Below are 20,920 nucleotides of genomic sequence, written 5' to 3' on the forward strand. Positions count from 1 at the left end.
CCACATCACATATTAATTAGTTGGCAAATACTAATTGGCGTGTAGTGCTGTAGGTAGAGTGAATCCTGTAGCTTGTGTACAGTGAGCTTTGAAGGTGTTTTTGTACTCTAAAACAGCCACTCAGTGAATATTCAAAGTTCAGATCACAATTGTTTTATTTCTTTTGTTAGCTTAGTTAGTCAGGGTGAGCAGGCAGCATGTCAGCAGTGGAGTATAGAAAGCTGACAAGGAGCCAGCTGGCGGAGATGTGCCAGGCTAGGGGACTGGTGCATGGAAACCTGACTAAGGCAGACCTGATTGCAGCCTAGGTTACAGCTGCATCAGAAAACAGCAACCAGGAGGGTAATCAGACTGGCAGTGGAGATATAATTCCCTCAGAGAATGGACAGCTCAACCTTTGTGCAGTGAACTTAAAAATTCAGCTGGAGCTAAAGAGACTTGAGTTGGAGGCCAGGCATTTGGAAATAGAAGCAACTGAGAGACTGAGGAGTCTACAGGCTGAGGAGAATGAGAAACTGTTACGTCTGCAAACTGAGGAGCAAGAGAGACAGAGGCAGCATGAGAAGGAGAAGGAGATGCTGACTCTTCAACAGAGCCATGGAGGTAATGGGGAAGGAAGTAACTGGACCCTAGAAGCACAAAACGTCAGTAAATTTCTTCTGCAGTTTAAAGAGGAGGATAATTTTGATAGTTTCATTCATATGTTTGAGAGGGTATGTAAACAGTATGAAGTTGACCAAGGGCTCTGAGTATGGTTCCTGAACCTCTTACTCCATGGTAAAGCTGTAACTGTTCTGTCCAAAATGTCTGATGTTGCATGTTTTGATTATACTGCTAGAAAAAATAGTCTTTTAGAACTGTTTAAGCTTACACCTGAAATGTACAGAAAAAAAGTTTTGTGAGCATAGACACAAGGCAGATGAAAGTGTGTGTGAATATGTTGCTGAATTGAGCACTTATTTCCATAGGTGGATGAGTGGATGTCAGGTCACTACTTTTGAAGGGCTGGCAGACCTTTTGGTTAGGGAACAAGCCCTTAGCACTTTGCCTGAGGACATGAGGATCTAGTTAGCTGATCGACAATGTGCTACTTCAGATGAGCTGGGGAAGAAGGGAGACCTATAGCTGGCAAGCAGGGCATCCCTGCACAGGAAGGGGACCCCCAGTACTTTACATGGGTCTAAAGGAACCCATGGTGGGCAGCACAGACTGCCCCAACAGAATCTGCCAGTAGCAGGTGAAGCCACTGGTCCAGGTACACATCCAGGACCTAGGGTTAAATGTTTTGAATGCAACCAGTGGTGCCATGTGGCATACAGGTGTCTACGGAGGCAAGGTGGGGAATAAAAGGTGAGTGAGCCAGTAAGTGGGAAAGGCAAAATGCCAATAGTAGGTTGTCTTGAGACAACAGGGGTACCAAACTACCATCCTGCAGATGTCCTGATAGGGAAGGATTTGGATGAGGCAGTATCATGTGCTTATGCAGTTACACACAGTCAGGGTTGGAGACAAGCATGAGGGTCTGGTAGCTTGGTCAGACCCAGACAGACTGCATACTTGCAGCCCAGACCGCTGAGGTGGTTACTTCAGGGAGTGAGCTACGCTGTAGCAGTGAGACTGATTGTGAGCCACAGTTGCTTGTGGGTACTGATGGTCCCTTGGACAGAGTGACTGCAAAGGTAGAGGTGAGTAGTAGTACCAAGGCTGATAGTGAGGCACCACTGTCAGAGGATGCCAGACTTCCTGTGGAAGGGGATCTGGGAAGGGTTACAAGGAGAGAGTTGAGACAGGCTCAGCTCTCAGACCCTACATTGCAAGGCCCGAGGCAGGTAGCCAGGGAGGCACCTGATTTTCAAGGAAAGGGGGAATCTGTATACTGGGACAAAGGGTTACTATGCAGAGAGTGGACCCCTGAGGGAGGGCTAGAAGGTGAGAGAGTACAGCAGTTGGTAGTGCCTAGAACCTACCATCTGGCACTTCTAGCCATAGCCCATGATATTCCCTTTGCAGGTCATATGGGCATAAAACGTGCAAAGAGGCATATTATGCAGAACTTCTATTGGCCTGGAATTTCCAGAGATGTAACAGGGTACTGCAGGACCTGTCAGCAGTGCCAAAAGGTAGTCAAGGCAGGAGACAAGGTGAGAGCTCCTTGGATGCCTTTGCCTGTGATTGAGGAGCTATTTCAGAGGGTAGCTATGGATATTGTGGGTCCTCTGAGTACCCCAAGTTCCACAGGGAAAAAGTATATCCTAGTGGTAGTGGATTATATTGCACAATACCCTGAGGCAGTGGCTTTGTCCTCTATTGAGGCAGAGAAGGTGACAAATGCTTTGTTAGAGATTTTCAGCAGGGTAGGTTTCCCAAAAGAAATACTGACTGACAGAGGTGCCAATTTCATGTCAGACCTGCTGGCTTGTCTGTGGAAGTCCTGTGGGGTGAAGCCCATGAAGACCACCCCCTACCATCCCCAAACTGATGGTCTTGTTGAGAGGTTAAACTCTACAATTAAGTCCATGCTACAGGCATTTGCAGATCGGTTTAAGAGGGAGTGGGACAAATATTTGCTCCATCTGTTGTTTGCTTCCAGAGAGGTTCCCCAGGAATCCACAGGTTTTTCACCCTTTCAGTTGCTATATGGGCATAGGGTGAGGGGACCTCTAGATTTAATTTGAGATGAGTGGGAAGGTGAGTGCGAGTCTCACAAGGATTCTGTTGTGGCAGACGTCCTAAACCTCAGGGAACTCATGGGCTTGGCCCAGGAGAACCTGGCAGAAGCCCAACAACAGAAAAAGGTGTGGTATGACAGGAATGCTTGAGCTAGAGAGTATGCTGTGGGGCAGCAGGTAATGGTTCTCATTCCTGTCTGACAACAGCAAGCTGCAAGCAGCTTGGGAGGGTCCCTACAAGGTGGTAAGAAAGGTAAGTGAATTTAACTACATGGTGGAACTGCTAGGCAGATGGCAAGGGCACAAATTGTACCATGTTAACATGATGAAACCTTGCCATGATAGGGAGGCCCTTGTGCTGAGCATTTGCAGTGTATTGCAGGAAGAGTCTGAGGGAGATCTGGGGACTCATCTTCTCAGTGAGGCTCGGGCTGACACCTCAGTGAAAGGGGTAGCAATGTCCCAGCAGCTATCTCCTACCCAGGTTTGAGAAATCCGAGCAGTGTTGCAGGAATTTGGGGACCTGTTCACTGGGAAACCAGGGTGCACCAACCTAGTGCAGCACCAGGTGGATACAGGACCCCAAAGGCCTATTAGCCAGGCCCCTTATAGGGTGCTTGAGAGAGTCAGACAGACTCTGAGGGAGGAGGTACAGAAGATGTTGGAACTAAGGGTGATTCAAGAGTCCAACAGTCTCTGGGCCTCCCCAGTGGTGCTGGTGCTAAAGAAGGATGGCAGCACCAGGTGCTGTGAGGACTACAGGAAATTAAATAGTCACACTGAGCCAGATGCTTACCCCATGCCTAGGACAGATGAGGCCCTAGAGCAGCTGGGTGGGGCTAAGTGTCTTACAACCATTGATCTTACCAAGGGTTACTTGTAGGTGCCCTTGACTCCCAGTGCTAGAGAGAAGTCAGCTTTTGTGACTCCTTTTGGCTTGTATGAGTTCACAAAGATGCCCTTTGGGATGAAGAATGCCGTAACGACTTTCCAAAGGCTGGTAGATAATATCCTAGCAGGAGCAGGAGGGTTTGCCTTGCTTACCTAGATGATACTGCCATCTACAGCCATTCCTGGCTAGAGCACTTTCAGCATGTGAGGGAAGTGCTGGGCAGACTACAGAGGGCAGTGTTAACCATTAAGCCAAGCAAATGTCAGGTGGGTATGGCAGAGGTCTCCTACCTAGGACATAGAGTGGAGAGTGGTAAAAGAGGGCCAGAACCTGCCAAAGTGGAAGCCATTTAGGCATGGCATACACCTTTTACTAAAAAGCAGGTGAGGGCATTTTTAGGGACAGCAGGGTACTACTGAAAGTTCGTCCCCAGTTATAGTACCATAGCTGCTCCCCTCACAAACCTGACAAGGAAGAACAGGCTAGATAAGGTAGTGTGGACCCCAGCATGTGAGCAGGCATTCCAGAAGCTTAAAGAAGTTTTGGGAGGACCCCCTGTGTTAGCCAGTCCAGATTACAGCAAAGAATTTGTTGTGCAGGTGGATGCTTCAAACCATGGGGTGGGGGCAGTACTTAGCCAGATTTCTTCAGAGGGGGAAGAGCACTCAGTGGTTTATCTTAGTCGTAGGCTCCAACCCAAGGAGGAATGCTATGCAGCTGTAGAGAAGGATTGTCTAGCCATAGTGTGGGCACTGCAGAAACTCCAGCCTTATCTGTATGGAAGGAAATTCACTGTTTTGACAGATCACAACCCCCTAACATGGTTAAACAGAGCCAGTCAGCAAAATGCCAAACTGCTAAGATGGAGCCTGGGGTTGCAAGCATATGATATGTCAGTGCAGCACCGCAGTGGGAGTAGCAATGCCAATGCAGATGGGCTCTCAAAACAGGGAATGGGGTAGGTATACTCAGATAGACCTAACCCTCTCAAGTGGCGTTTCTCAAGGGTCACTTGAAAAACTAGCTTGAGGTCTTGGGGGGAAGAAATGTAAAGACAGGTGGAGAAATATGAAGGCTGCCAGCCTAGCCAGATAGAATTGTGCAGATAATTCTGTCATTTGTAAATATGAATGTTGAACTACAAGCTTGTTTTTTTAATGAAAGAATGTGCTGTGAAATGTTGAACTTAAAACAATGTGGCAACATTGTCCTCTGCTGTAAAGAAAGCTAAGTCAAGCATTTCTTGTTGGTCCTTTGAAATTAAAATTATTTCATGGCCGCCTTTGATGTTTACAAATTTGGCTCTGGCCGGGCTAGATGAAGGCTTCCTGCCTATTGTTTTAAGGCTAAAGTTAATGACCGGAATTTACATGTGGAATGTCCTTTATTGCAAGTGTAAAATAATGTAAATGCAGTTTCTGTCAACCTGGGAACACCAGGAAAGTGTGAAATGTTTTATCAGAACTGCAATTTCAATTTAAACAGAGAGAACCAGAGGGCATTAAGCATTTTTGTCTTGACTATCCAACTCAGCACTCTGCCTGTTGTCTTATGTAAGTTATCTTAGACTTCTGTTTTCTTTTAGAGAGCTAGAAATTAGAAAGTTTAGACTAAGTGTTTTTTCTGTCATATCAGAACTGTACTACTGATTTAAGTATTTCTGTGTGATTTCTGAACTCTTGACTAGCACTGACTGTGTAGTAGAAAGTATTGTCTTGTGGTTTTAACTATTTATTATTATATTATTGGCTATCCACCACTTGTCTGGTCTGTTCTGTTCCTCCCCCTCCCCACAAGAACAATTGCAGCCTAATCAGGGCCAGCCCTTTTCATTATAACCTATAAACCTACTGATAGTCTTCCTTCATCTATTGCCCGCTACTCTCCCCTTCCTGCCCCCAGTTTCCACCTGCCCCCAGTGGTCCTACCTTTATTACAAACAGTAACCCATCCCACCCTTCAAACAACCTATAACATCACCACACCTATACTTCCCCCTACAGCTTTTCACTACTATTCCTTCTACTCAGCTAATATGTACAAGCACACCATACCTATACTCACTGCATGCACACTCCTTGCATACATCACATCTTACCAAACCTCCACCATTCCCTCACTCAACCACTACCACTGTGCCACCACATACACCATCACTCATATCCCACATCTGCTCTACTACTCTCTCATCAGGTCAACATCCTTCCCAATACACCCTCTATATAGACTACAGACCACAATACCTAAACTAAAAACAACCCCACAACCTAACATAACCCTACCACCATACCTATTACCCACAGAACACAATCAACAAACTTCCCTTATAAGCAAGCATATACAGAAATTGATAAAACTAATCTCATCCATATCCAACCTAGCACTCAGTGGAGACATCCATCCCAGTCCTGGTCCCTCAATCTCCAGCCCCTCCCCTTATAATCAGACTACAAACCACATCTTCTCCCAAATCACAGCCAATAGAAAGCCAACCATCCTCCTTCTGATAAGCCTAAATATTAGAAGTATATGCAACAAGGTGCATGAATTCCATGCCATCATAGACTTCTACTCCCCTGATGTAGTGATCCTCACAGAAACATGGTTAGAACCACACATTACTAATGAGCAAATCCTCCCTACCGGTTACAATATACTAAGAGTAGACTGACTAAACAAAAAAGGAGGTGGTATAGCTATAATATTTAAACAGCATCTAGACATCCAGATCTTAAAGTTAGCAGCTCCCCAAATAGGTAAGGAAGAAATAATATATACCAACCTTAAAATAAACCAAAATAAAACCCTAAACATAATTGGTTGCTACTTCCCACCTGGCCACAACATCCCTCCACTTGAAAACCTCCTCAGCTGGACTACCCACCGCCTACCCCAAGAAACTTTAATTCTAGGAGGCTTCAACACTGACTGGCAATCCTGCACTAGCAATCACTCAACCCATCATGTAAATCTTCATGGCTTCACCCAACTAGTCCAGTCACCTACTAGGATAAATAACTCCAACAAACACACTACCCTTGATTGGATACTAGTCAATAAGAGCCCCCAGTCATATATAGCAGGCTGCATATCTGACAGCCTCAGTGATCATTCCTCAACTTTCCTACTAAGAAAACACCTTTACAAAGCAAAAGCCATCATCTACCGTCAAATACACAAAAAACCTAACTTCAACCCTCTCTCATTCAGCTCATCCCTAAAAGACTGTAACTGGCAACCTCTAAAATACCTCAAACTAGATGATGCAGTTGATTACTTTAATAAAACATTCCTAAGCATCCTTAATTACCACGCCCCCCATAAGACGTTCCCAAACTAAAGCCCAACCATCCCCATGGCTACAAAAAAACACCATGTCTGAAATGAAAAACAGGGATAAAGCCTGGGACAACTGGTGCAAAACCAAATCCCCCTCTACTAGGCAAAAATTCCTAGAACTACACAATAGAACCAAAAAGCTTATAAAACAGGACAAAATGCAATACTACCAGTCTGCCCTTACCTCCTCCCAACATAACCCCAAACAATTCTGATCCTCAGTAAACTCCATCCTCCACCCAGGTAAAGTAAGTACACCCACTCATAACTTAACTCACTCCTCCGAAAATATTGCTACCTCTTTCAACAATCACTTCACACAAACCGTACTATCACTAGCTAGACAACACAACCCCCCCATACATCCACAACATCAACTACAACTAACAATCTCCCCACTAGCTTCTCTTTCTCTCCTGTTCCTACCTTTAAAATAAAACAACTATTAACTAAACTTAAAACCACCAGATTAGCAGCAGACAATCTCCCAAGTGAATACCTTCAACTTGCAGCTGATGCTCTAGCCTACCCCATATCACTCTTGATTTACAGATCTCTGTCAGAAAGTTATGTTCCCACACTATGGAAAGTCTCACGCATAATTCCCCTACACGAAGGAGGCCCTTCCACAGATCTAACCAATTACCGCCCCATAGCTATTCTCTTGCCACTCTCCAAAATACTAGAGAGATGCATTCATTCTCAAGTCTCAGATCACCTCCTTGCTAACAACCTCCTCTCCAACACACAACATGGTTTCCGACCTAACCATAGCACCACCACTGCCTTACTCTCTTTCTCTAACACTATCCTACAAAATAAAAATGCAGGTTATCTCTCCTCAGCTACCTTCATAGACCTCTCTAAAGCTTTCGACATGGTCCCACACAAACAACTCATCTCTCTTCTTAATAACGTATCCTTCTCTCTACCAGTCATCAACTGTTTTCAGAGTTACCTATCTGACCACCAACAAGCAGTTGTTTGGCAGGACAACCTATCCCCCCACCTACCAGTCTCCGTAGGGGTTCCCCAAGGGTCCATCCTGGGACCCCTATTCTTCTCTATTTTCACCAATAATCTAGCCTCAGCCACAACACATGGCACACTCATACAATACGCAGATGACTCAACCATCATCTGCACAGCCCACTCCCTACCTAAACTGCAAAAAGTCACACAGGAAGTATTTCTTCTATTGAAACTTGGTTATCCGATGCCCAATTAATACTCAACCCAAAGAAAACAAAATTACTAATCTTCCAACCCACCAAACTTACCCTAGACAGCTCTCACTTTAACATCACAGCAAAAGACAACACCACCATCCATCCTACAGAACACACCAAATTACTAGGAGTAGAAATAGACAATAAACTGAACTTTGACATTCACATTTCCATGACCATTAAAAAAGTGCACAAAAAACTAGGAGCATTATATAGAAATCAGCAACTACTTGCCAAAGCAGCTAAAATTTCGGTAGCAAATTCTCATCTCATCTGTACCCTACTCTACGCCTCTCCAATATTTACTAACCTTAGACAATGTGACCTAAATAAGCTAGAAACCTGCTACAACAAAATCACCAAATTCGCCAAAGGGGCTTCCTACTGTACTCACCACTGTCTCTCACTAGCAGAACTGCGCTGGCTAGGACTCCCCCACCTCCTTCAATGGTACCAACTCGCACTCGCCCACAAACTAATAAACCAACCACTAAAAGTCCCATCCCTCCAGAATCAACTCCAACCCTAAATAACCACAAGACCACTAAGATCCAGCCACAAAAACCTCCTACAGGTCACAAGAGCCATTAACTCTGCCGGAGAAGCATTATTCTCCTGTACTATAGCCAAACTCTGGAACTCCCTCCCATCCTCAATTACCTCTGTAACTTCTTGCACACACTTCAAATCCTTACTAAAATCACACTTAAAAACTTGCCAGATATGCCCTTGCAACCCCCCCCAATACCATCCACTCCACCCACCCACTACCTCTCTCGGCCCCCTATCAACAACCTACTCTTAGCAAGCTTGGCTACTCATGTTCCCAGCTACCTACCACATAATACTAACTTTTTGTAGCAACAACTGCTAATGGCTGTTATGTACCTCAAAAACAGATTGTATCAATTGTTCACTGATGAATCTCAACTACATTTGTAACCATGTTTAGTATATGTCACCATATTTTAAAATTGTACTATGTTCTGCAGCTGTTTTACATCTATGTTTTATTCTTGTCTTGGGTCCTTAGCTGGAATAATGTCTATTTAAATGCTATGTTTTAACTATATAATGCGAGTAATACTTAATGTGGAGCTTTTCTCCCTGGGCCTCCGCTGAAAATGGACCTGTGTCCAGTTGGACTGTCTCGGTCAACAAATGTAAATAAATAAATAAATAATAAATATTTTAAAACCTTTTAACTATGTCTGGTTTGTGTAGAGATAAATTAAGCTCTAGAGTACATTACATATTTATAGAGTTTACTGTACAAAGCCACTCTAATAAGCCTTGACTGATTAGTCACACTTACCAATTGGATAATAATATTGTACAGTAATAATTGGACACCCTTTTAAGGGCCTTTGGGTAGCTGATAATATTAGCTGGGTGGTGGCAGCCAGTACTACCATATAGTCTGGGTAAAAGGGGTACAGCTGGAGAACCTGTGCCAGCCTTCACCAGAAGTGTCTGTGTGGTTGTATAAACTCTTATCACAAAGTGTGTGTGTGTCAGCTACTTGGGCAGGGACACGAAGCACTGGTTGGACAGAGAGGGTGCTGGAGATTTTAGTTTGCCCAGCTAGGCTGAGATCTGGACCCTGTAGCTGTGCCAGTGGGGAGTCTTACGGGGGACCTGGGGAGCAAGGGAGTGACCAGCCCCAGACTGACTGTGATCTCTGTGTGCTCTTAAAGGAAATTGCACTTTACTGTGTGTATTTGTTATCCTTTCCTCATATATGAGACGCCCTCTCTGGCGTTAGTGGTGAGTATTGAAGCTCCTTGATTGCTGGGCCATGGCACAGGCATCACAACAGATGCATTCAGGATGTGTCTTAATGTATAAATGCTTTAAATATAAGGCTTTTTGAGCAATAATGGGAATTACTTTTATTAATCATAATTATCATACCAGGAATAATGGTTAATTGTTTGATATACTGCATATTAATACAAAGAGGTGGACATATTTTTTTATCAAAGGGCAGAGTTAGAACAAGTAAAACTATAATTCATTTCAAGAAAGCTGATGATCAGTGATTCATTTCTTACATTTTTGAACCAGATTTAGCTGTTAGGAAACTCTTGAATAGTCCTAGTCGGGGTTCTTGAGTTATTGGTAGTCCAACTCTTGAACAGTCCTAGTCGGGGTTCTTGAGTTATTGGTAGTCCACCTTTAAACAATGACAAAATGTATCAGCACATACCACATGAGTTCTTGGGAGGGATGTATTGCTATGAAGAATTATTGTCCTGTCTGTTAAATTGTAATTTGTAATGATTTGGTGACATGAATTGCAGCATGTATTCTTATTGTTTACTGCACTAGTAATTGTAGTTAGCAAGTAAAAATAATTAAAGAAATCAATAAACAAACAAATATTTGTTTCTACATTTTACTATTTTAGACATGTTGTTTTCTAGTGACGTAAATCACCTAGTAGTATATTTATTCTGTGCTTATGTTTCATTGATACTTTTTATTACTGCTGTCCCATTTTGTTCTTTTATTATTTTTTCTAATATTATCACAATGCGGTATACATTTGTAGCTGTTCTTATATAGGTCTCCTAATATATACAAATTAAAATTAGTAATGTAAAATATTCATCCTGATGTGATATGCTGTCATATTAATACACCAGATAAATTAGTACGTAGTCAGCTGCCCCACTAGCATAAAGGATGAAGCCCTGACTGGGACTCAGGTGGCCTACATTAAATTAGTGGTTTGGAAACTGCTGAAGTTCTTGGGGAGGGGATGACAAGGCTCCACCTGCTCATCTCTTCCCAGAGAAGGAGGGTGTGGCATGATCAAGGCACTGAAGGTTTGATTATAATACCAGAGCATTGTGATCATGCAACAGACGCGTGATGGGAGCAAGCAGCTTAAGGGCTATGTTAACACGTAGGTGGGGCCAAGTCTTTTGTAGAACCATTGCAACACCTATATGATGTCATCTGAACATATGAAAGGGAGTAGGGCTTAAGAGAAGAAGCCCTGGGTGAACTGTATATGTGACACTAGATGTAGCTGGATATTCTCTGCCTTACATGATGTAATCTACTTCTGACCCCCAGCAAGTCAGCCTTCCCAAACAGCTCTACTCAGTAAACTGGTTCTTCACTTTTTAACTCAAGGAGTCATTGTGGAAGCCCCTGAAAGTAATTACTTGAATTTCCTTTGGCTTTGCTTCTGAAATTCTAAACTGAAAATGCTGCATACAGTCTCACAAATATGTTTCAATTTTGTTTCATTCAAATTTTTGTGGTAGCTTATTGTAAGGGAAACTAATTTGTGCAAGGAGCTTCAGGTATTCTTTACAGTTTGTATCTATTTTTATTTATTCTGTTCTTTCTCTTTCTGTCATGTGGCGAAAAACTGCTTTGTTCTATAAAATTCCCATGTGTGATTATATGCACTATTAATGTACATAAAGCAAAACAGAACAATGTTATTACCTTGCAACAAAACTGTACAAAACAAAAAACTCAGCTAATCAATACAGATGCTTTTACTAAAAGCTATATCAGGTTAAATCCTTTCATCTAATAATAATGATAACGGACATCTTCAGAACCTTTATCTATAAAGAAGTCTTATTATTAAGTCAAAAACACTTAACCTGATATATTTCTAAGTTAACCCATTTGCACGTCTATTAGCAGTGGATTTTCTTTTACTGTGAATATTGAAGTTTACTATCAGAATGTCTGACCTTAGAATGTCAAATCATGCAATGATGATTAGAAAATAGCAAAACCTAAAAACAACCTGAAACCTACATATGTGAAGAATACCAAATCCTGAAACTTCTTACCTGCTCTGACCCAACAACAAGAGCTAACATGGGTCCTTCTGGTGGGGGGAGGGGTGTGTCAAAACTGGGAGTTCAGCATTATATGTTTCTTCCAGTTGTTTCAGGTTCCACTATTTTCTGGTCATCATTTCTGGATTCAGTGCTTCAAGGGTTGATATTCCCATAGCAAACCTAATACAAGAATGCCTCTTTATTGAAATGTCAGCACTTGAAATGTAGAGTGCAGAAAAGCCGAAAAAAAAGACAGAAAATGGAGAAGAGTGAGTCTCGAAAATCACCCTTCATCTTAAAACTTATTTTTGCAGAGGGACAAGACCCACACCCCTGAAAGTACAGTTCTGCAAAATCTTCCATAGCAGTAGATGTTCTTCTCTTTACTGTTGTAGTATTCGGTACATAATGGATGTCCCTTCCCACGCAGCCCATTGTCAGGCCAGTATAGATAAACTTAAAAAAGATCTTGTTTACGCTGTATGTTATATTTATGCTTGCCGCACAGAACATAGCGCATAAAAGGGATGTATGGATGCAACTACCCAAAACTGAATTGCCATAGAAGAGAGCAGTTATCATAGGACAAATGAGGTCATGCACATCCAGAAGGAAAAATGCTGAATTAACAAGAGGGGGCTGGAGGGAGGGAGCAAATACTGCAAGAGTGAAGAGAAGGACATCTACTGCTATGGTAAGATTGTACACAACTGTACTATGTCTTTCTATATCACTGTTGGAGTATTCTAAACAGAAGGGAGAGTAAAAAGAAGCTCAAGAAACAGAATGGGAGGTTGAAGGCTGAGAAGAGCCCCCAACAAACCCATACAAAATGGTTTCAGCAAAACTGCTCTGGCCCTAGAAACCATATCTAACTTATAATGCTAAGAAGGGTATGCATAGAAGACCAATCACCAACTTTAAGGATGGAATTGGTGTCCAAACCTTGTAGAAGGCACCAGAAGAGGAAACAGCTCTAGCAGAGTGAGTTGTAACAGAGGCAGATAGAGATTTGCCATGAAAAGAATAACAAAAGGAAATGGAGAGGTGAAAGGCAAAGCAGAGAACTGAAAATGACAGAAAGACACAGAGAAATATAAAAATGTCCTGAAGAGAGGGCGAATCGGGATATAAAGGTAAGCATCTTTCAGATTTAAGTTCACCAGAAAAGCCTGGCATAATAAAAGAGGAAACAGAGTTTGAAGGGTAAGCATCCAAAAAGAAGGGCTCTTGAAAAAAGTGTTGAGCCGGAGAGATAGGTTTTCAAGTGCCCTTCTTCCGAGGAACCACAAACATCCTAGAATAAAAACCCCATCCCACGTGGGAAGGAAGGAAGGACAGGTTGAATGGTCCCTTGGTTCAACAGGGAGCCTAGAAACTCCGAGAAATGAGGATGTTGCTCTTGAGCAGGTTGAGGAATCCCAGAAAAAGGAGGAAGAGATTTTCTTACCATGAAGAAACTCTGATGGATGATAAAAAGAACCCAATGGTCTGAAGTAATGAGACAGCAATTTGGAAAACAAAGGGACAGGTGAAGGGACAAAGGAACCTGGTCTAAAGGCAGGGGGGGAATTGTCAAAGAAAATCAGGCTTATCAAATAAAGCAGGCTTCTGGGATATAGAAATCTGAGAAGCCTTAGCAGAAGGGGTCCACCTCCCACCCTTCCTGCCCTTTAGAGGCCTGGCAGGGTTGCCTGCAAACAAAAGCAGATATAGAAGGATAATTTCTCTGGAACTTATGAATAGAAGAGACAAAAATATGTTTAAGATCTTGCAAGGCTTTGCCTTTATCTTGAAGAGACTTAAGTCAGCAACAGCAGTCCCAAAAAGATGAGTATTATCCAAAGGGGCATCCAACAACTTGGCCTTAATATCCTCAGGAAGAGACTGGAGATGAAGCCAAGAATAATGCCTCATGATGGACCCAAAAGCCACAGTCCTAGAAGAGGAGTCAGCAGCATCATAGCTACACTTAATAGAGTAGCAAGCCACTTGAGAAGTAGAATCTAATAGAGATAAGGCAGAGTCAAAGTCAAAGTAAACTTTTTTGTCATCCAGAATCACACAAGTGCAAAAACTGAATAAAACTCTGTATTATTGGACTCAGATGTACAGATATCACATAGACTTAATACGACAAAACATTAATACATATTTAACTACTTACTATGTACCATAGTGTTCTAGGCAGATAATCCTAATATTGCACATAAATTAAATTCATGCTAACATTTATTATGCAGTAATCTCTTTGCTTGCTTGAGTATTGCACAGTACTGAGGTAAGACATTGCATTAAAGGCTTACATTGAGTATTGCCCAGAATAACACAGTAATGAGTATTGCACTTTGACTGAGTTACAGACTGGCATTAGATACTGCCCTATAATAAGACATCTCCCTGGCCTTCCTAGTATCCCTGATGACCAATGAATTGGCTTGACTTACTGAATATTGCACTGATATTGGATTTAGACAGACAGTCAAATTATTGCACAATTTGTGAGTATTTGCCATCAGAATCAGGGAGGGCAGAGATAACCTGAGAAGCCTGAACAATCAAGGCCAGAGCATACTTGGTCATGTGGGTCTGGTAATTCATAACCCTAAAGGCCAGAGTAGAAGCAGTGTAAACTTTCTTGCCTGTCCTTTCCATTGCCATGCTATCCTTATCAGAAGGCGAAAGTTTGGAAGAGGGCAAAAGTTTAGAAAGTTTGTCAGAAGAGACTGACACCACAGCAGGACCAGCAGAGCATTTAAATAAAAACAGACAGTCCTCGGGAACCTTATAGAACCTATCAGGTGTCTTAGGAGCAGGAGGCTGAGAATCAGTAGGCTTGGAAGCAGCAATGAAAGTATCTAATATGGCAGCCAATAAAGGAGGAACTGATGATGGTTTAGGAGTATCCCCGTGAAGCAACTCATAATATCTTCTCTGAATATCCAACACTTGAGAAGAATCACACTTAAAGAATTCCATCATCCTAGCAATTGTGCCCCCAAAGGACAGTTCCTCGAAAGGAGACTCAAGTTTAACAGACTTTTCATCATCAGAACCATATGTGAAAGGTTAATGCATCTGTGAAGAACAGGACAAAGACCCTCATCAGACAGGGAATCCTCATCTGAGGAATCTTGTTCCCTAAACCATTTAGAAGGGGTACAGATCCAAGGAGGAGTGGGTACTGCAACCCCTTGAGGTGGCTTTAGGGCCATTAGGGAAGAGAACAAGTTCTAAGTAGTCAACTCCTGCCATTCCCTTTGAGGATCTGTAGGACCGATTAAAACATGCTTCAGTTTTTGTCTTTTCTTAGAGGGGACATCAGCCCTAACAAATACCAGAGGTTCCAACCCTTGGAAAGATTTAAGAACAGAACTTGGAACTTCCTCCTTGACCAGTATCTGTGGAATTCCTTTAGGACCCACCAAGATAACCAACTGTGGTTCCCCTTCATCATCCAGAGTAGATGCTTGCAAAGCATCAGAGAATGTGGGAAAAGATGGATCCATGCCAGCCTCTGGTGGGGTCCTGGCAGAGGAATTCAACATAAGCACCAAACGACTTACAGAGCTATTATCTGCTTCTAGAGGGATGTCCGGTGGAGGCTGGACAGCTAAAGAATCCAGATGAGACTTCTTGGCCGCCTTCTTACCTAGCAGGAGTATGTTGAGATTAAAGCATTCCACCATGGTACCCTGGGCTAACTAAGCAGCTGTTTTTTAAGATAAATGGCCAGGAAAGACGATCGGCTTCTGAGTGTCTTGGGCCCAAATGCCATTCGGATACTACAAGAGGTATGATTGTGGGACGTGCCCAAACAAAAAAGACAGTGTTTGTGATGATCCTCATGGGGAATCTGCCTCCCACAATGATATTTTCCCTTCTTGGATGTCATGAACTCTAGGTAGTGATAAAAAATTCAAGACCAAGAAAATAAATTTAAAAAGAAAAAGAAAAGAAATCCCAATGGGGCACATAAATGTTTTTTTTTTAAATATTCAGTACAGCAATAAAATGTTCAAACCAAAACCACACACAAAAAAAAAACTTATACTGTAGTGGACCCGAAAAGAAACATTGTATCAGTGCTTAAAAATCTTTTTATAAAAATGCTTTCATCAAAAAGACTTCTTCAGAAACAAAACATATACACTGAAACCACCATATTTAAATAGTGCACAAACCAAATACAAACTCAGACTCAGTTAAGCATCAATTATATCAAAATAACCTTAAAAACAATTAACAGCAAATTAATATCCAGAATGTCTAAAGGTTTATTTAAAAATATATTCATGACCCCTGAATAAAATATGGACATCCCCAAACAATATCTAATAAATTTTCTCCTTCTTATCCTTCAGTCTTTTATCTTTTAGAAAACATTTTATGTTAATAGTTTCATTAAGACCAGGGAACTTATCTGCATTTAACCTGACTTGCCATTCAGTTAGCATAAAAGCTGGGTTTCTTGTCTCACCAGTTCTAACATTAAGTTTGTCATTATTTCCCTGAGGTATAATTTCACTTTTCCCAAATAATATCAGTCTAAATGAAATGTCTGTTTTATTACTTAATTCTGCAGCCACCTCACACAAAAATGACAGGAGGCTGTGTCCTGTTCATTCTTCTACTTCCAACACCTCCAGCAAGCTACCAATACTTCTCAGCACAGATGCAAGCTTACTCCTGTGCACTCCTGCAGATGTTGGGAGCATTGCAAATGTTGGGACCATTGTACATCCTTCTGTATCTCCCACTCCTACCTCTATCATCAACTCTGCTGTCTTTATATGCTGCAAATATTTTTAGCTGGTAAAGAACATTTTAAAAATAATCAATAGACATTTAAAAAAAAGATGCGGTTCTTAGTAAGTGATACAGCACAACTTGGTCCATGCCTGCCAGTGGTTTCATACCATCTCAACAATTATCTTATAACCACTGCAGTCTGACCTGTTGATTATGAGAATAACAGTACTGCTCGAAGAGATCATCTGGCTGTTTAATATGCATCAACAAGGATCTTGGTCACTATTTGCTGGAATCATACTTGGTTGCTTGTGATAAAGTTTGCATTACCCGGCTGTCCTGCAGCATATGCCGACATGCTGTGGTTGTCCAAGTTTACTTTTTGTCACTTAGAACATGATCATTATATGTAGTACATCAGTGTGGCCATCAGTACAAAAACAACCCTCATCTCCACCATTGCAAGACAACACCAGAGAACCTGTTTATCTTCATCACAAATGGTGTGTTTATAGTATAGAATACATACAAGTAAAACTAGAAAAGAATTAAGCACATCAGATGGCTTTTCAGAGTACCATTCTATTATAATTTGAACTGTACTCTGAAGCAACTAGAGACTTACACATCCTATTTTCATCTTAACCTTTCTCAGTGTACAGTTCTTTTTTTACACAAATCCAGGTAATTTGGAATATAATTATATTATTTACAAGTTGAACTACCAAAGCATGTGGTAACACAGAAAATAAATAATTGAGTTTTAGAAGGACCTGTGTTCAAACCCCAGCTGAAGCAGTTAATTCTTTCTCAGTTATGTTTATAAGTGTTCTGTGATATGCACCTACCACACTCCTATATGTTTGTAAGGATTAATTACTTCTGTAGACTCTTGCCTGTGCTCTGAGAAAAGTTTAGGTACTAATGGGAAGGGCAGGCCCCCAGTTGCTTAGGATAATGCAGTTTGTAGTTTGACAGAATTTGTTCTAGAATTATGATTTAGTCATGATTACTGAAAGCCGTGGTGGTGCAGCGGTAGCGTTGTCGCCTCACAGCAAGAGGTTCTCCCGTTCAATTCTCAGCTGGAGCGCCTTCTGTGTGGAGTCTGCATGTTCTCCCCACAGTTGAATAGCATTTGAAAGGCATGTGTGAATGGGTGTGCCTTTGTTGAAGGTTGGGCATCGAGCTGGCACCTCAGCACCGTAAAAATCTACTGCCAATCATTAGCGGACCGGAGTTCCACTGTGGCAACCCCTAACTAGGAAAAGCTGAAAGAAAAACAAAACTGAAACATGGTATAGTAGAAAAAAATGACAGATTTATATTTCCAGTTGAAAGCCTCAGCGGAAGCAAAGCACTTATTTCTTAGTTCTCTCAGTTACTCCGTTATTCAGGACCCATTGTAGATTATTACTTCAGCACTGTATCCCTAAGTCAGAATTTGAGAACATTTCACAATGGTAGTTAAAGTCTGGCAATTTCTGATTGGTGGATGGAGGGATTGTAAACGTTATTAAATTTTTCTATAAACTAATTAAGGTTGCAGCATTTTAACATGTTTTTGTATAATGAGTCAAGACTTTTATATATACTAACACTAACGTATTTGTTTTTGTTTTTAGTTGCTACAAGCCAGAAGCACTGCAGTGTAAAACAATGCTGATGACTGAGACATGAAATACACATTCTTCTGGACTTGGAAAAAAAAACTAATCTGTAAACTGCTCTACTGAAAAGTCGTAGCTGAGAGCAGCTTATAGTTTGTTTACTTTAAAATGGCACAGAGTTTTATCTTTAAGAAACCGATGTACTGAAAATCTAAGGAGATTAAGGTGAAACAGATAAGAAGTTACAGCAGAACACTATTTCTGCCTTGCTTTCTTGTTACATTGAACAGTTAAATTGGTTCTTCCAGAAAACACTGTGAACTGAATGGAAAAATAACAAAGTTCGCTAGAGCATCCAGTGCATCTTCATTCATTTTGGTTTTAAATAGGTCATGCATCCTTCATGTAGTATATATGACTGAAATGCACTTAATTCTAGTTATGCAGTAGCTATCTATGCAAGTCTTAATGCTTCACTTCTATAAAGGGTAATACTCAGGGATTTCATAGAACTACACTAGCCACTCTAAGTAACGGAGTAAAATCTGGGTATGACTGACCAGAGCAGGTAGTGACATGAATGGAGTCATTTGCTTTCAGCTAGGTGGCAATATGTTTTCGTGTGTGTATGTGTGTGTGTGTGTGTGTGTGTGTGTGTGTGTGTGTAGGGACAGCAGACTTATGGGGCTGAAGCACTTAAGGAATTAAAGGCAAATAACATTGTTACCCATGTGCATGAAATATTAAGGAATGTTAACTGGCCAAGATGGAATTGCCACATGTAATAGCTTTTATTCTTGTTATTGGCTTGTTGACTACAATGATTCCTACTGTTGTATTCCATGTGCAATTCTGAGGTCTGATCTCAGAGTCAGACTAAGTTTATAAACTAGTCTGCATATGCCTCTCTGCTGAACTGCAAGGACTCATACGGTTTAGCCCAGAGGATGACAACTATAGCTTGTTTACCAACTTCATTGTGTAATACTAGGATTGATACTCACAGTCTTCCTATAATACTCTATGTGAATCTTAGAAAGTTACTCAACCTAATAGCACTGCTAAGTTACTACACTTATAACTACTGGGCTTACCTGGTTATGAAATAAAATAAAGGTCACCCTGGCTCATCTGAGTGCATATTTACACTGCCATATGCACCTTGAAGGAGCTGTATATGTAGCAAAGAGAGAGAGAAAGATAGATGTCACAAAGGTCACTCCTACCAGTGCAGATATGAATACATCAGTTCATAAAGCTTAAAAGTAAAATATACTAACTACCTAGCTGTTTTATTCATAAATAGTACACCCAGTAGCTCAGAAGCAAATACATCTTCTTGTTCATATATTCCTTTGTGTCTTTTTCAAAGGACAAACTTTTTATAGATGACATAATAAGGGCAATAATTTGGTGACTGAGGGATAATTGTTCAGAGATATTATGAGGAAGTAATTTTTCACAAAAAAAACGGCTGCAGATTCATGGACTCACATTCCAGAGACAGTTGTGGAATTAAAAACTCTAGCTCAGTTCAAGAATGTATTGGATAGCCTTGCAGAGGAGAATGTTCCCAGGAGAGTGGGTGAGTAGGGTTGCACAATGGTTTTGTATAGTGCTTGAGAAATTATTTAAACCTCTGTTGATCTTGGAAGCAGAGGGCGAGAGGCCTCCTAAAGTGCACCTCACCCAGAGAACACAATACAACAAACTGGCACCTGTGATGTCCCCAGTCTTATTTCCCAAAACTAATTCCACTTTAGAAAAAAATAAAATGTCTTATTTAAGCTTGTGCTTCCTTGATCACGGGGGGCTGACACCATACGTATGAGCTTTGTCAGCACACATTATGCAGCTGCAATGCCAATTGTGCCCCCCTAACAGCTTGTGCTCAGGCCACCCCCTCAGCACAAGCTGTTGTTGTAATTTATTTGGTACAGTGGCACAGCGGATAGTGTTGTTGCCTCATAGCAAGTGGTTCCCTGGTTTGATTCTTGGCCTGGATACCTTCTGTGTGGTGTGTGCATGTCCTCCCTGTGTTCATGTGGATTTCTTCCATGTGCTCTGGTTTCCTTCCACATTCCAAAGACATGCAGTAGCTGGATTGGATACTCTAAACTGGCCATAGATGTGAGTGTGTGTGGTGTGGAAGAACTACCACGGCAGGGCTATCTACCTGGTGGTGTAAACCTTGGCTCTAGATGGTTGCCACTGTTGTAGTGACACCCTGACTCCATGTGCAAAAATGGGAAAAATGGTTGTGGATGGATGGATGGATGGATGGATGGATGGATGGACTCAGAAGTGTGTTTGATATCACTTTTTACTGCACATCCTCAGTTCATCAAGGGTGTTACTGTGAGTGATTCTTGTTTGCACAGAATTAACCAGCTGTACTCTAAGGCTATTATAGTTGGACACAGGAAGATGTGAGATACTGGTTAAACAAGCAACAGCAGTTTACCTTTTAAATAAGACATTGTGACTGTAGGTGAAGTAAAGCAGCTGATATATGTCGACAGATTTTATATTTCCATGTAGGACAAATCAGTATAGGGCAGAAGCTGACATTACGAGAACTCATCTTTGTTTCAGCCAGTAACTACAAATGTTTTGT

At 41.6% G+C, this 20,920-nt stretch overlaps 1 protein-coding gene across 1 annotated transcript in view; it reads left to right on the forward strand.

Moving 5' to 3' along the window:
- LOC122798939 (BTB/POZ domain-containing protein KCTD17-like) overlaps window positions 1–20,342 on the forward strand; it is a 557,165-nt gene extending 536,823 nt beyond the window's left edge. The window contains exon 7 of the mRNA XM_044068018.1: window positions 18,319–20,342. The gene's annotated coding sequence lies outside the window, so the exon portion shown is untranslated. The remainder of the gene's footprint in view (window positions 1–18,318) is intronic.
- Window positions 20,343–20,920: the final 578 nt, after the last annotated feature.

Source organism: Protopterus annectens, chromosome 1.part0 (assembly GCF_019279795.1).
Source record: "Protopterus annectens isolate FY-2018-M chromosome 1.part0, PAN1.0, whole genome shotgun sequence".
In the NCBI taxonomy this organism is placed as follows: Eukaryota; Metazoa; Chordata; order Ceratodontiformes; family Protopteridae; genus Protopterus; species Protopterus annectens.